Source organism: Adiantum capillus-veneris, chromosome 8 (assembly GCF_014529385.1).
Source record: "Adiantum capillus-veneris isolate H3 chromosome 8, ASM1452938v2, whole genome shotgun sequence".
Classification (NCBI taxonomy): Eukaryota; Viridiplantae; Streptophyta; class Polypodiopsida; order Polypodiales; family Pteridaceae; genus Adiantum; species Adiantum capillus-veneris.
Genome location: NC_140938.1, coordinates 148150569 through 148165335, shown reverse-complemented (window position 1 = coordinate 148165335; position 14767 = coordinate 148150569). Strand labels below are relative to the sequence as shown.

General features: G+C 39.6%; 2 pseudogenes; both read left to right on the top strand.

Annotated features, from left to right (window-relative positions):
- Positions 1-418: 418 nt before the first annotated feature.
- Positions 419-1509, top strand: LOC147453149 (uncharacterized; annotated as a pseudogene).
- A 2765-nt stretch (positions 1510-4274) lies between these two features.
- LOC147453148 (uncharacterized) lies at positions 4275-5365 on the top strand (annotated as a pseudogene).
- Positions 5366-14767: the final 9402 nt, after the last annotated feature.

Genomic DNA, 14767 nt, shown 5'->3' with positions numbered 1-14767 from the left:
TGTCTTGCTGATCGGTAAGTTTTGTTACACTGTGTGGGATCCTGGTGGCAATCTGCATTTGTTTCGAGAGGCTTTGAGCTTCCCTTTTGATCCAGGAGGTCCATGATACTGAATAATTTGTTTCTACAGTGTACAAAGTTTGTATTGAGGTGTTTGACTTGAGTTTTTTCATTGACCAGTGATTGCCTCACATGAAAAGGTACAACTATTTCTGTGCAGATTAATGGAGATGGGTCAGACCACGGGACATTATATTTTTAACAGCTTTTGTTGCCTTCTATAGTAAGTGTGGGGCTCTTGTTAAGGCAGAGAGGACTTTTCATGTGCTTCCTCTTTGGAATTACATATCCTGGACAGCTCTTATTAGAAGCTACATTGGGCAAGGGCTTGCTAAGGAGGTCTTCATGATGTGAAGAACATGTTTAGCAGAGTTGAAGAAAGGGATGCATTTTCATGGTCTATTTGATGTCTGCATATGCACAGCATGACCTGAGCAAGATGGCAATCCCACTTCATCATCAAAGTTACAAGAAGGCGTCCTCCATAGTTTTGGGGATCGCACAGGAGGGTTTCACTATGATGTGGGTGTTGAACACTCTGAGCACGGGTTTCATTTTGGATATAAAGAGGTACCCTTCATGGCCAGTTTACAGGGAATAACGAGTCTCTGCTCTCACATCAGTAGGGGTAGGCCAAAGAGAAGAAGGTAGTGCTACAGAGTCTTGGCAGTCTTGGCTAATGCGTCAATTGAAGCTCTATCAGAGAACAAGGAAGTTGCTATTTTAATGTGGTTTAAGAAGGAACTGCGGCCTGATGATGATGTAGGCATCTCCTTAGCTACAGCCTACCAGGCCCTCCTTCCAGTTTACATCTTTGATCCATACCTGCTTCGTGGTTGGTCACTTGAGATGCTCGAGGAGTTAGTGGAAGCTGTAGCTGAATTGAAGCTTGTTTTGCAAGGGGTAGGTTCAGATTTAATAATCAGGCGTGGAAGTGTGAAAGCTGAACTTATTGCCTTGGCAGGAAGGTAAGTGCCACATCCATCATTGTTAAAGAAGAAATGGAACATGAGTGGCAGGAAGCTGTATTTTCTATTGCGGATGACAGTCTGAACGACAATGGAAAGGGTTGCTTGCGAATACTGGCTGCAACTAGTAAGGAGGATAGTAGCATGAGAGGCTGGCCTGTTCAAACATGGTCTTGGCGAAGCTTCCTCATTGAGTACATAACAGTGGGAGAGCATGGTTTGCCACTAAGCACTGAGGAGCTTTGAACGCATGAAAGGTGAGCAGATTTTACCTGATGCAGTGACTTTGGTTTGAATCTGGAAATCGTGTAGGAGCAACTGAAAAGGGTGTAGAAAGTCATACTGAAATTGATCAGATAGGACTGCTGGGTGCTCATACCATGCTAAGTAGCGTTTTGGTGGACATGTCTACCAAATGCGGCTTACTTGTGAAGGCACAAGAGGTGTTTGACAAGCTTTCTATTAAGAATGTAGTGTCTTGAAGTGTTCTCATCATAGGCTATTCTGAGCATGGCCATGCCAAGGAAGCACTCAACTGCTTTGAATGCATTAAGCAGCAAGGTGTTACTCTTAATGCAGTCACTTTTGCTTGCATCTTTAAAGCCTGTTATAGCATAAGAGATGAAGGGAAAGGCAGATAAATGCATGAGCATATTATCAATAATGGCCTGTTGAAGAAAGAGAATTTCATTTGTAGTGCATTGGGAGTTCTTGCTGCTGAGCATGAATGCTCTAGCAGACTGGGGGTTTGGCAAGCTATGTCAGGCGTTTTTTGGAAAGTTTTTTCCGTGCTTTTCTTTCATGATTAGATATCGACGATCAGGTGTATCACTACTCGATGGCTTCTCATTTTAACTTGGACTATATGCTGTTAGGGAATTTCTTTCGTTGTCAAGTATTGATGGGTTTTTGATAGCATGCATTCAGTGGTGTGTGTGATACTAATGCCATACGCCTTGTCATACCTTTGTGGGTACATTAGCGATTGGATAATGCCTATAAGCTCAAAAATTATTAAAACTTCAGCTTGGACAAACAAAAAAAGATGGAAGGCAGTAGTAACGGTGGCTTGATAGGACGTTTTTGGCAAGTCAGGTGGTGGCAAGCAGAGAGGAAGCAAACAACTTTGGGGCAAGTGGGCGAGCAGACTGAAGGGGGATAGTTTTGTGAGCTGAGGGGCCGTGGTAAGGCTCGCTGAAGAGGGCTCATGACTCTAGTCAACGAGAACGTCAGAGATGATGGCGACCCCTGGGTGCAGGACAACGTCCATGTTGAAGGGCTCTGATCACAGAGGAGATCCCAAGCCCAATTTTGGAGGATGCTGATCTTAAGCGGTTGAAAGAGCAGCATCTCAATGCATGCTGACAGCTGAGTTACATGTGAGAAGCTTTGCAAATGTGATTTTGCAGGACAAGGTAAGATCAAAGAGGAAGGATCTTAGTATGCACTTGGTTTGTTTTCCTCTCAACCTGGTTGGCGATTGTTGTAGTTTCATGCTGTGAGATTGTTTTTTTCCCCTAGTTGGTGTGTGCTTGTAAGCCCCCATACCCAAGAGCTTGAGCTGACAATTTTGAGGTTGTCTTACAAGTTGAGATTGCAAGTGTTTTGTTTGCATCTATTGAAAGTTCAAACAGGCAGAGAGGCCTAGCTATAGAGGTGCCCCGTCTCGGCTTTGTTCTGTCATGTTTTTGGTGCCCCCACATAGGACATTGGACTCAAGTACCTTCAGTTTTGGTGAGTCAGATAGCGAAGTGCAAACATGGTTAAGCTCAGTGATGCTTTGTTTCGGATGAATGATGCCATGCAAGGGTTGCAGTTAAATTGCCTATCAGAGTTGGACATGCATTGCATGAGTTTTTGTGCTCTAAAGAAGCAACTTGAGCTTCTTGAGGATGTGGTTTTAGATGCAAAGCAAGAGAAATTCTTATTCATTGGCACTCTTCCAGGACTCTTGGGCATCGAGGTTGCTTGCACGGATTTATTGGGTGTGAAGAGCATTGTTGACTTCTTGAAGCAGAACAGATGCTTTAAGCATGTAGATCAGTCTTGTGCTTCTTGGTGGGCTACACATGAGAGCTCCTTTGTTCCTTATGATGATTTTAGTAGTGCTGATGAGGTTGAGTCAGATGCATCTACTGAGTTTTTGTCTCTCGATGATTTTGAGCTTCATGCGGAGTCATCTGCAAGCATTAGCATGAAAGAGGAAAGCCTTGCGTGCATGTATGGCAATGATGTGGTTAGTTTGGATCCATGTTTGGATGATTGTAAAGATGAGGGCTTGTCGACCTCTTTGTATTGGAGTTATTTACCTTTGGATGATTTTGGTTGTACTGTCGATGACATGCATGTTGACATTCTGGATGATGTCTTCTTTCCTCCATCTGATGCGTTGTCTTAGTATCCAGATGACTTGTGGGTATGTGGGCCCATTTGGGATGCTGATTTAGGTAGTGATTATGTTGGTGGCAGTAAGTTGCCTACAGGTGATTCTCTTGATTGTGATCAAAGGGTAGCATGCAGCCAAAGAGATGATTATTGGACTTGTGTAGCTGCTGATGATGATCTGGATGACTGGGGATTTTATGAGCCAGATGTTTTCATGGATGAAGCACTACTTGTTAATGTGGAGAAAGCTCAAAAGAGGATTTCCGTTATGCGGGAATGTCGGTCTCTCTTGAATGAGAATTCTAATATGAAGAAGCATGTCGATGCCATGCATGGTAGCTGGACAGCTTCAGTTACTTTCGATGTATTGGATGGAAGTTTGAATGATGTTGTCCCTCTACTTGGTTTTGATGTAAAGTGTTCAATCTATATAATGGGAAATTGTGTCTTGCTGATCGGTAAGTTTTGTTACACTGTGTGGGATCCTGGTGGCAATCTGCATTTGTTTCGAGAGGCTTTGAGCTTCCCTTTTGATCCAGGAGGTCCATGATACTGAATAATTTGTTTGTACAGTGTACAAAGTTTGTATTGAGGTGTTTGACTTGAGTTTTTTCATTGACCAGTGATTGCCTCACATGAAAAGGTACAACTATTTCTGTGCAGATTAATGGAGATGGGTCAGACCACGGGACATTATATTTTTAACAGCTTTTGTTGCCTTCTATAGTAAGTGTGGGGCTCTTGTTGAGGCAGAGAGGACTTTTCATGTGCTTCCTCTTTGGAATTACATATCCTGGACAGCTCTTATTAGAAGCTACATTGGGCAAGGGCTTGCTAAGGAGGTCTTCATGATGTGAAGAACATGTTTAGCAGAGTTGAAGAAAGGGATGCATTTTCATGGTCTATTTGATGTCTGCATATGCACAGCATGACCTGAGCAAGATGGCAATCCCACTTCATCATCAAAGTTACAAGAAGGCGTCCTCCATAGTTTTGGGGATCGCACAGGAGGGTTTCACTATGATGTGGGTGTTGAACACTCTGAGCACGGGTTTCATTTTGGATATAAAGAGGTACCCTTCATGGCCAGTTTACAGGGAATAACGAGTCTCTGCTCTCACATCAGTAGGGGTAGGCCAAAGAGAAGAAGGTAGTGCTACAGAGTCTTGGCAGTCTTGGCTAATGCGTCAATTGAAGCTCTATCAGAGAACAAGGAAGTTGCTATTTTAATGTGGTTTAAGAAGGAACTGCGGCCTGATGATGATGTAGGCATCTCCTTAGCTACAGCCTACCAGGCCCTCCTTCCAGTTTACATCTTTGATCCATACCTGCTTCGTGGTTGGTCACTTGAGATGCTCGAGGAGTTAGTGGAAGCTGTAGCTGAATTGAAGCTTGTTTTGCAAGGGGTAGGTTCAGATTTAATAATCAGGCGTGGAAGTGTGAAAGCTGAACTTATTGCCTTGGCAGGAAGGTAAGTGCCACATCCATCATTGTTAAAGAAGAAATGGAACATGAGTGGCAGGAAGCTGTATTTTCTATTGCGGATGACAGTCTGAACGACAATGGAAAGGGTTGCTTGCGAATACTGGCTGCAACTAGTAAGGAGGATAGTAGCATGAGAGGCTGGCCTGTTCAAACATGGTCTTGGCGAAGCTTCCTCATTGAGTACATAACAGTGGGAGAGCATGGTTTGCCACTAAGCACTGAGGAGCTTTGAATGCATGAAAGGTGAGCAGATTTTACCTGATGCAGTGACTTTGGTTTGAATCTGGAAATCGTGTAGGAGCAACTGAAAAGGGTGTAGAAAGTCATACTGAAATTGATCAGATAGGACTGCTGGGTGCTCATACCATGCTAAGTAGCGTTTTGGTGGACATGTCTACCAAATGCGGCTTACTTGTGAAGGCACAAGAGGTGTTTGACAAGCTTTCTATTAAGAATGTAGTGTCTTGAAGTGTTCTCATCATAGGCTATTCTGAGCATGGCCATGCCAAGGAAGCACTCAACTGCTTTGAATGCATTAAGCAGCAAGGTGTTACTCTTAATGCAGTCACTTTTGCTTGCATCTTTAAAGCCTGTTATAGCATAAGAGATGAAGGGAAAGGCAGATAAATGCATGAGCATATTATCAATAATGGCCTGTTGAAGAAAGAGAATTTCATTTGTAGTGCATTGGGAGTTCTTGCTGCTGAGCATGAATGCTCTAGCAGACTGGGGGTTTGGCAAGCTATGTCAGGCGTTTTTTGGAAAGTTTTTTCCGTGCTTTTCTTTCATGATTAGATATCGACGATCAGGTGTATCACTACTCGATGGCTTCTCATTTTAACTTGGACTATATGCTGTTAGGGAATTTCTTTCGTTGTCAAGTATTGATGGGTTTTTGATAGCATGCATTCAGTGGTGTGTGTGATACTAATGCCATACGCCTTGTCATACCTTTGTGGGTACATTAGCGATTGGATAATGCCTATAAGCTCAAAAATTATTAAAACTTCAGCTTGGACAAACAAAAAAAGATGGAAGGCAGTAGTAACGGTGGCTTGATAGGACGTTTTTGGCAAGTCAGGTGGTGGCAAGCAGAGAGGAAGCAAACAACTTTGGGGCAAGTGGGCGAGCAGACTGAAGGGGGATAGTTTTGTGAGCTGAGGGGCCGTGGTAAGGCTCGCTGAAGAGGGCTCATGACTCTAGTCAACGAGAACGTCAGAGATGATGGCGACCCCTGGGTGCAGGACAACGTCCATGTTGAAGGGCTCTGATCACAGAGGAGATCCCAAGCCCAATTTTGGAGGATGCTGATCTTAAGCGGTTGAAAGAGCAGCATCTCAATGCATGCTGACAGCTGAGTTACATGTGAGAAGCTTTGCAAATGTGATTTTGCAGGACAAGGTAAGATCAAAGAGGAAGGATCTTAGTATGCACTTGGTTTGTTTTCCTCTCAACCTGGTTGGCGATTGTTGTAGTTTCATGCTGTGAGATTGTTTTTTTCCCCTAGTTGGTGTGTGCTTGTAAGCCCCCATACCCAAGAGCTTGAGCTGACAATTTTGAGGTTGTCTTACAAGTTGAGATTGCAAGTGTTTTTTTTGCATCTATTGAAATTTCAAACAAGCAAAGAGGCCTAGCTATAGAGGTGCCCCGTCTCGGCTTTGTTCTGTCAACGTATAAGATAAGATCGCAAAATCTTCACACTATATATGGTGAAGGCTGTAATTGATAATGAGAGAAATATGATGATTGTGTTCTGCTAATGATAGACGCAAGAAGGATGCTCAATACATGTTCAAAGATGTGAGGGACGTCACCCAAAACAACAGGAAAAAGGAGACGTTAATAATAAAAGAGTCCTTAAAATAGAGTGAAGTGAGATGCAACGTGATACTCAAGATTGAAAGCCACAATATGAATAGAAAAAAGCAAATTTTCTCGAAAATGTTGACGCAAAAATTAGAAAAATGATCACGAATGCTTCATGAAGACGCACTAGGATGAAACTTGCGTCAAGTTTGATTGCAGAAAAAACAACATAAATTTCTGCTACAAACTCTATTTGCTGCAAGCCTAGAACTCAAACCAAAGAGCTCGAGGAGACAAACAAGTTTTGGATGAGAAATGCCATTCCACTTTTCTCGTTTCTCTAAATTTTGAGCAGAAGACCTTTGAAAATTGAGATGAAGTTGAGGGTGTCAAAAGACAAATCAACAAGAATATGTAATCAACGATTTACCATATCGATTAGCAATAAACACCACACAAAACACTAATCAAATTCTTCTTAACACAAAACAACCACAATTAACAAAAATAAATCCTAAAAAAAAAAAAGCTTGATTTAGGTATTGGGTTTTCTCATTAGTATTAATACACAAAAGCAATATTCCATCTTGATTCCTTTTGTATAGCCTTCTACCTAGTAATTGATACATAGCCGATTGTCCAACTAATCCTAGTGTAATAGGAAGAAATATTTAAGAATTCACTTGATCTATCGTCATCAATGAAACCATATTTTCTGACCCAAGGGGTATCATTTTCACGGAGAGTAGATATGCATCTGGTAGATCATTATCTACCCCTTTTGGTGATTCGCCTAAAATAATACTTGATAAATGATATCTCTTTGGTGTGTGGTGCCCTTTTTTACAACTAGAGTGCAATCAAATTCCAAAAGAATGATAAACCATCTCTCTATTCGCCCTGTGTTGCATGGCTTGTTGACCAAAAACAATAAATCTTGGTGGTCCACAAAGAACAAAAATTTGTTTGCTAATAGGTAATTTCTATACTTTTTTACGGCATAGATCATTCCTAGTCATTCCTAGTACAATTTTTCTCTGCCACATTCAGATGTCTACTAGCATAGGAAATGGGAGAATCAGTATTTTCCTTTCTTGGTTAAGCTAATATACACCCAATGGCAAAATTGGAAGCATCAACATATACATGAAATATCTTATTCCAATCTGGTTCTTTCAATAGTGGGGTTGTAGTGAGAGATTTTTTAAGCTTCATGAAGGATTCTTCACACTCATCTGTCCATATAAAGAGTGCAATCATGCCATACATGGGTTGCAATTATAGCATACATATAAATGAATCGTCTATTATATCCACAATAATGTCCCATGAAAGCATGAACCCCTTTGACTGTTGTTGGTCTAGGCAATTCAACAATAACATGAATTTTATCCATATCAATCGTTATGCCATTTTTAGATACTATATGTCCAAGAATTTTTCCTGGTCTGCCCATAAATGTGCACTTTTAATGATTTAAGCAAATCCTATAAAGTCTACATTTTTTGAAGTCCTTTTTGAGATCCCGAGGTGGTCACTTTTTAGAATGTGTATGCTATCATGTGAGTTAACCGGAGAGAAGTATATTGAGGTATTATTAATAACCTCTTGAACGCACGTGATATAGGAAGCTTTTGATAAGTGACCGCCCCGGGTTTGAGATGTTCAAAATGATCAGCCCGGATCAATGAATGTACACATAAATCATCCATATATACTTCCAAGAAATTCCTAAAATATTCTTTGAAAGCATGGCTCATCAATCTTTGAAAGGTGGTACAGGAGCATTAGTTAGTCCAAAAGGCATAACCCTATAGGCAAAAATACGCCATTCAATTGCAAAGTCAGTTTTATGCTGATTCTTTGGATCAACCAAAAGTTGATTGTACCCCAAAAAGCCATCTAAAAAGCCCTAAGCTTCTTTTCTTGCAACTCGTTCTAAAACATGCTCGGTGATTGAAAGACGGTATTTATCTCTAATGGTGGTTGCATTCACTTTTTTGGGATTGACACATAATCCTAGTTTTCCATTTTTCTTGGTACCACCACAATTGGAGACACTTAATGTGTTTAGTTTCATAAATGAATTTGGATTCCTTGAGCTTCTCTATCTCTTCTTTGATCTTTTTGGGAAATGTTTCATTATAAGTATATGGCCGTTGTCTACATGGTTTTGCATCATCTGACATAGGTATGGTATGTTGACAAATTTATGGATCAACACCCTTGAGATCTTTATAAAACCAAGAAAAAATATCTCAATATTATTTCAGTAAGCTTAGAAAAAGCTCTTTTTATTCTTCAATCAAGTCGTTCACGATGTTGGCAGGTTTGGGCTCTTCTCTTGGTTCGGCTAAATATATTTTGTTTGCATTTTCAGGTCCTTCATATGACTCCCCCTGCTTTCTTAGTTCCCTTACAGGTTGTTCAATCACTATGCTCTTTGATCTTGGAGAGTATATTTCTTGTAATGGGACAAAAACTCATTACATCTTTATTCTCTTCGTTGGTTGTTTCCATTTCAGTGGTATACACCTCTTTTAGAGTTTTATTTCACTCTTGATATTGTTTCTTTCATTCAACTCATGTCATGGATGATTCATCGTCCTAGTGCTTAGGTTTTTCTTGAGTTTCCTTTCTCATTTTTCTTTATGTTTTTGATCTACCTTGCTTTTTGTTTGAGGGATATCTACCTGTGATTTTGTCTTTGACACAATCATGTGCATCTATCTGCATAAGAAATCATGTTCTGCTAGAAACTGATGGCATAGGTCTAGAATTTCAATTTCTTGTTTCCCTTTTCCTTGTATATTATTTCTATCTTCTTGGTTTTTGGTTTGGAAAGTCAAAAACCTTTTCCTCTCCTCCTTTCAGGAGTATTTGGGCTCTCCTATATTCGTTTTCTAGATCCAGAATCATCTGATGTAGCTGAATGTTCTTCAAACTCATCAGTAGAATCATAATAGAGATTTGAAAAAACTTGTTGAGCATTCAATAAGCCCTTGGATTTTTGAACTTCATCTTCAATTTGAATATTCAAATGGCTCAAACATACATATGCGTAATCCCTTTCTAAGATACATTCTTTTCGTTTTAAACTCTCGTTTTCTGCGGCTCCACACATCCAAATAGGTGTGTTTTTGTTTAACCAATATGGAATCTTTAATTCAGCTAAAGAGACCAAGTCAAATTCTTGAATGGGTGTTTTCATTACATCTCTATAAGTGTGATCTTTCAAATTAGCCCTTGTGATTGATCCCACTTGCTACAAGTATAGGTAATTGTTTCCCCAATATTGAATCATATGTACTTGCCACACGAATGGCCTTCCCAAGATGATCTCATAATTAAGTTTCTTTCCAAAGTCCACTCTCGCAAAAGTATGTTGATAATGAATTTCACAGGAGCTAGCTATAACTTTTTCAAGCAGTCGTAGGGGTTTTTCTATGTGTCCATCCGCCAATTGTAGTTTCATTCAAGTTTGTCTAATGACTGGTTTTCCCCATGATTCCCATACTGCTTTTGGCTATGGCTATGCATGTCCCACTATCCAGTATTGCCATGGTTTCTACATCATTATATCTCACGGGAAGGGTTGTGTTTCCTTCTTCCCCCTCGTAGTATTCTTCGAGAAGGGTTGTGCTTCCTTCTCCCCCTTCTTAGTATTCTCCGACTTTGTTAATAGGGATGGATCTAATCACCTTGTTATCCAATTCATGTTTCAATTCACCCAAGTTTTTTGCGATTAGCCATGTTATCCAGACCTTCACTAGAGTTTTTTGTAAACCATTCCATAAATATGGTATGATTTGTAATAGTTCTCCCAAGGTAAGTGTACATTGAATGGATGTTGACATGATTGAATGGATGTTCTCTATCTCTAGGGTCTGCTCATCTTTGTTGTCTCCTAAGTAAGAGGACATTCCTAATGCTTCAGAGCTGCAATCCCCATACAAGATTGTATATCCATGTCCATATCAGGAGGTAAATTATCTAACCAGACTTCCTCTATAGGAGCTGATTTCAAAGTTATGCTCCCATCACTAATATCTCTCACTTTTTTCCATAAATGTCCTGGCATGTCTTCCTCCACAAACGAAATTCCATCTAAAGCATCTCACTGCTTTTTCTTTGTTTAACGGATTTTTTGGATATTCTTCAAGGAACCTGGTACTGACTTTGAATCACTTGACATCAAAGATAAAAATATCAAACTTCCTAAAGCTAATCTTTAAGATGTCCTAGATGTAGCCAAAGTATTCAAGATGGCTAGCCTCTGTGTTCTCATCCTTGGCACTACTACTACTTTCTATACAATTTATTTACCTGAAAAGCTCTGTGATGGAGGCATCAGACCACCCATAGAGAAACTACAAATTAAGAATCATCAAAGAGGTACGGAGAATTGAGATTTTTATACCATTGGAAAGCGGAAAAAGTCCAAGAGTTTGCATCATCTTGCCCTGTTTATAGTTGTTATCATGCCGTCAATATGGACGGGATGACTGAGGTTGGTTTGCAGTGTTGACTAGCCATGCCCGATCCCCGCACACCTCGGTCTAGAGGTACACGGAGATCAAGACCACCGGATAATAATCTCGTATGTATTGGTCAATGCCTATATATTAGGGTTTGACATATGTCTATTTTTGAAGTTTCTTTGTGTTTTTGAATTGTATGTGCGCTGTTGAATTCTGCTAGCATTATTTTACATTGTTTGTCAAAGTCCCTTTATGTTTTTGAAGTACACAAGTCACTTCTGAAGAATGTTGCATTTGTGAAGCTCGTTTGTGGCTTTTCTACTATTTGTTGCTAGCTCTAACAACCTCATATTCTCTAGACATGCCGGATCCCGGCACACCTCGGTCTAGAGGTGCATGAAGATCAAGACCATCGGGTAATAATATCTTCTTTATTGGTCAATGCCTATATACTAGGTTTTGACATAAGTCTTTTTTTAAATCTTTTTGCGTTGACGAAGTCCTTTTACATTTTTCAAGTACACGTCACTTTTGAAGACTATTGCATTTTTGAAATCTGTTTGTGATATTTTTACTATTTATCGCTAGCTCTAACAACCTCACATTTTCTAGCCATGCCCTATCTCCGCACACCTCGATGAGGTGTACGAAGATGAGGACCACCAGGTAATAATCTCGTTTTTATTGGTCAATGCCTATATATTAGGGTTTGACATAATTCTTTTTTGAAATCTATTTGCGTTTCTAAAGTTAGTGTACGGTATTGATGTTCGATTACGTTATTTTACTCCGTTTCTCGAAGTCCATTTGCATTTTTTAAGTAACAAGTCACTTTTGAAGACGATTGCATTTTTTATGTCCATTTGCAATTTTTCTACCATTTGCCGCTATCTCTAACAACCTCACATTCTCTAGCCATGCCTAATCTTTGTACACCTCAACCTAAACGTGCACGGAGATCAAGACCACCGGGTAATAATCTCATCTTATTGGTCAATACCTATATATTAGGGTTTGACATAAGTTTGTTTTTGAAATCTATTTGCGTTTCTAAAGTTTGTGAGTGCTTTTGAAGTCCGATTACGTTATTTTACTTTGTTTGTCCAAGTCCTTTTACGGCTAATACTACTAAGCGACTAGCCCTAAGCGTGTAGCCTTCAACGGCTTAAATACGGAGTAGTCTGTTCTAAGTGATAAGAGATTAAATACATACGCGGTTATCTTTAAGCGGCAAGCCCTGATAAACCGTTTGAATAGTACCGATTAAACCTAGATGACTAAGTCGCTAAGTAACTAAATAATGAAACCAATCGAGCCACCTGAAGGACTAAGTTTTCTTGGCTAAACGATTCAATACATAAACAACTGGGCGTTCTAATTAAGCACCTAACCTTCATCGGTTTAAATGCGGACCAATCCTAAGCGATGAAACAACTTATCACTTAAACGGTGATAGCCGTTTTTCGGCTTTCCATAATTTCAATAGTAAGCTACCCCACCCTATCAAATCACTCAAACATTTTGGTTATCCCTACCATTTCACTGTACATAGGCGTGTGTGAGTTAGGGGGCTTTTCCCATATCTTCTTAAATCCTCATCTAGCTAGTCATTGGGCTAGTTAAGTCAAAAAATAAAAAAAATCAAAAAAATAAAATATATTATGGCCCATTTGTGTGTAAATATTGCATTATATATCTGGCCTAAATATAGGGATTTTCTATAATTATTTTGGTATATTTTATTTAAATATTTATACTTCGGTGTGTGTTTTATTAAACCTGTGTATGCCTTCTTTCATCCTCTTACACCATAAGTATATTTTTTGTCAATATGTACATACTCTAACCTTATATTTTTCCTTTATACAAATCACTCCCACATTTTCACCCTCACCCTCGTGAAAACAAAAAAATTCATTTCTACTCATTGGTCACGTTTATTATATTATTTACTTGCATACCTTTTCTTCTTTCACCCAAAATAATTAAAAGAGGAACCATATCATATGATTCCAATATCTTTCCATATCCATAACTCCTCTATATTTTTATTATTATTTTTACTCATTATTCTAACACCATGTGCTCATTGAGCTAAAGTCCATGAATAGTCCATACACTAGTCCCACCATGTATATATTTCTTTATTCACCAATAATCCTCCTCCATGCATGGGTCAAGGGCAAATTGTATGCTTTGTATTATAATATGACAAAGAAGGGGCTCACTCTTGGATGCATTGTACAAATTCAACAAAGGAGGGGGCCACTGAAGACTTTTTGTGAAGAAAAAACAGGTCTTTTGGTGGGATTTTTAATATCCATCTCCACTCTGAATATGGAGCGGTGGTCAAAAGAGAAAATGTAGCCCATGGTCTGAATAATCACCTCAAAGTTTTTCATGATTTTTGGAGCTACCAGCGGTGAGATATGATTTTTTGCATAGACCCCAGTCTGCCCACTTTTCTCACAAGTAGCCCATAGTCTTCTCTCACCTCTTTCCACACTTCTACACACACACACACGTTCCTCTCAATCCCTCACTCAAACCTGCACCTTCAATGGTTTCTCTCACCTTCTTCACCATTAACCTCCCCTCTTACTTCCATAGCTCTCATATGAGCTCTCCATGTACATACACCATCTCTATGCCTCTCTCTATTATCTCCAAAGTACAATTCCATCTTAACCCTTATATATATATATATACATAAATTCAGCATGTGTACCATGCTTAACCTTTGCAAATCAAGATATCTCATCAATGGAATTACCATTTTCATCGTGATAATCAACCTTGGCGGCGGTGGCGTAAAGAAGAGAAGACGAAGAAGAAGATCGATAGTCATTTTGAGAACCTACACAAGTAGGTCCAAAACTTCTTCAAGATTCACCATCACAAGGATTTGCTCACTTCATTCAACCATCTTACTTCAACCATCCACCTCATTCTACCCATTGTAAATGTAACATTAACTTTCTAGTGATTACTAACACTAACCACTAACATATTAACACAAAATAGCATTGACCTAACCATAAAAGACACCTCACCTCAAGACATGTACAAAGTAACTCTCTCTCTCTCTCTCTCTCTCTCTCTCTCTCTCTCTCTCTCTCTCTCTCTCTCTCTTACCTTACTTACTTTCACCTTATCTACCATCAATAATGCTCTCTTTTGAGCCCACACCCATGACTCAAGCAGACAAAGAAGGCCCACAATGTTTTGATATTCAAAAAATCATAATCCTGATTTGTTATCTTGTAAATTAGGATTTCCAATAATCTTAATGAGGGGTCTCCAACCTATAAATAGGACCCTCTCCTTCTTGTAAAACAACCTCCAACATCTCACATAGCACCCCAACACTCTATGCGTGAGGAGAGACTTAGGTGTAGCAACCACTTGTGAGATTCACTCTTGGTGTGAGAGAAGCCTTCAAGCTACACATTGCAAGTGAGAGAGCATGAGTTCCTCAAATCTCAAAACCACTATTGTATATGATCCTTCATCATCAATAAATTGAGGTTTGGTGCATCAAAGGTGTGATTCGACGTTCAAATCTTCGTCCTTCCATTTGTGC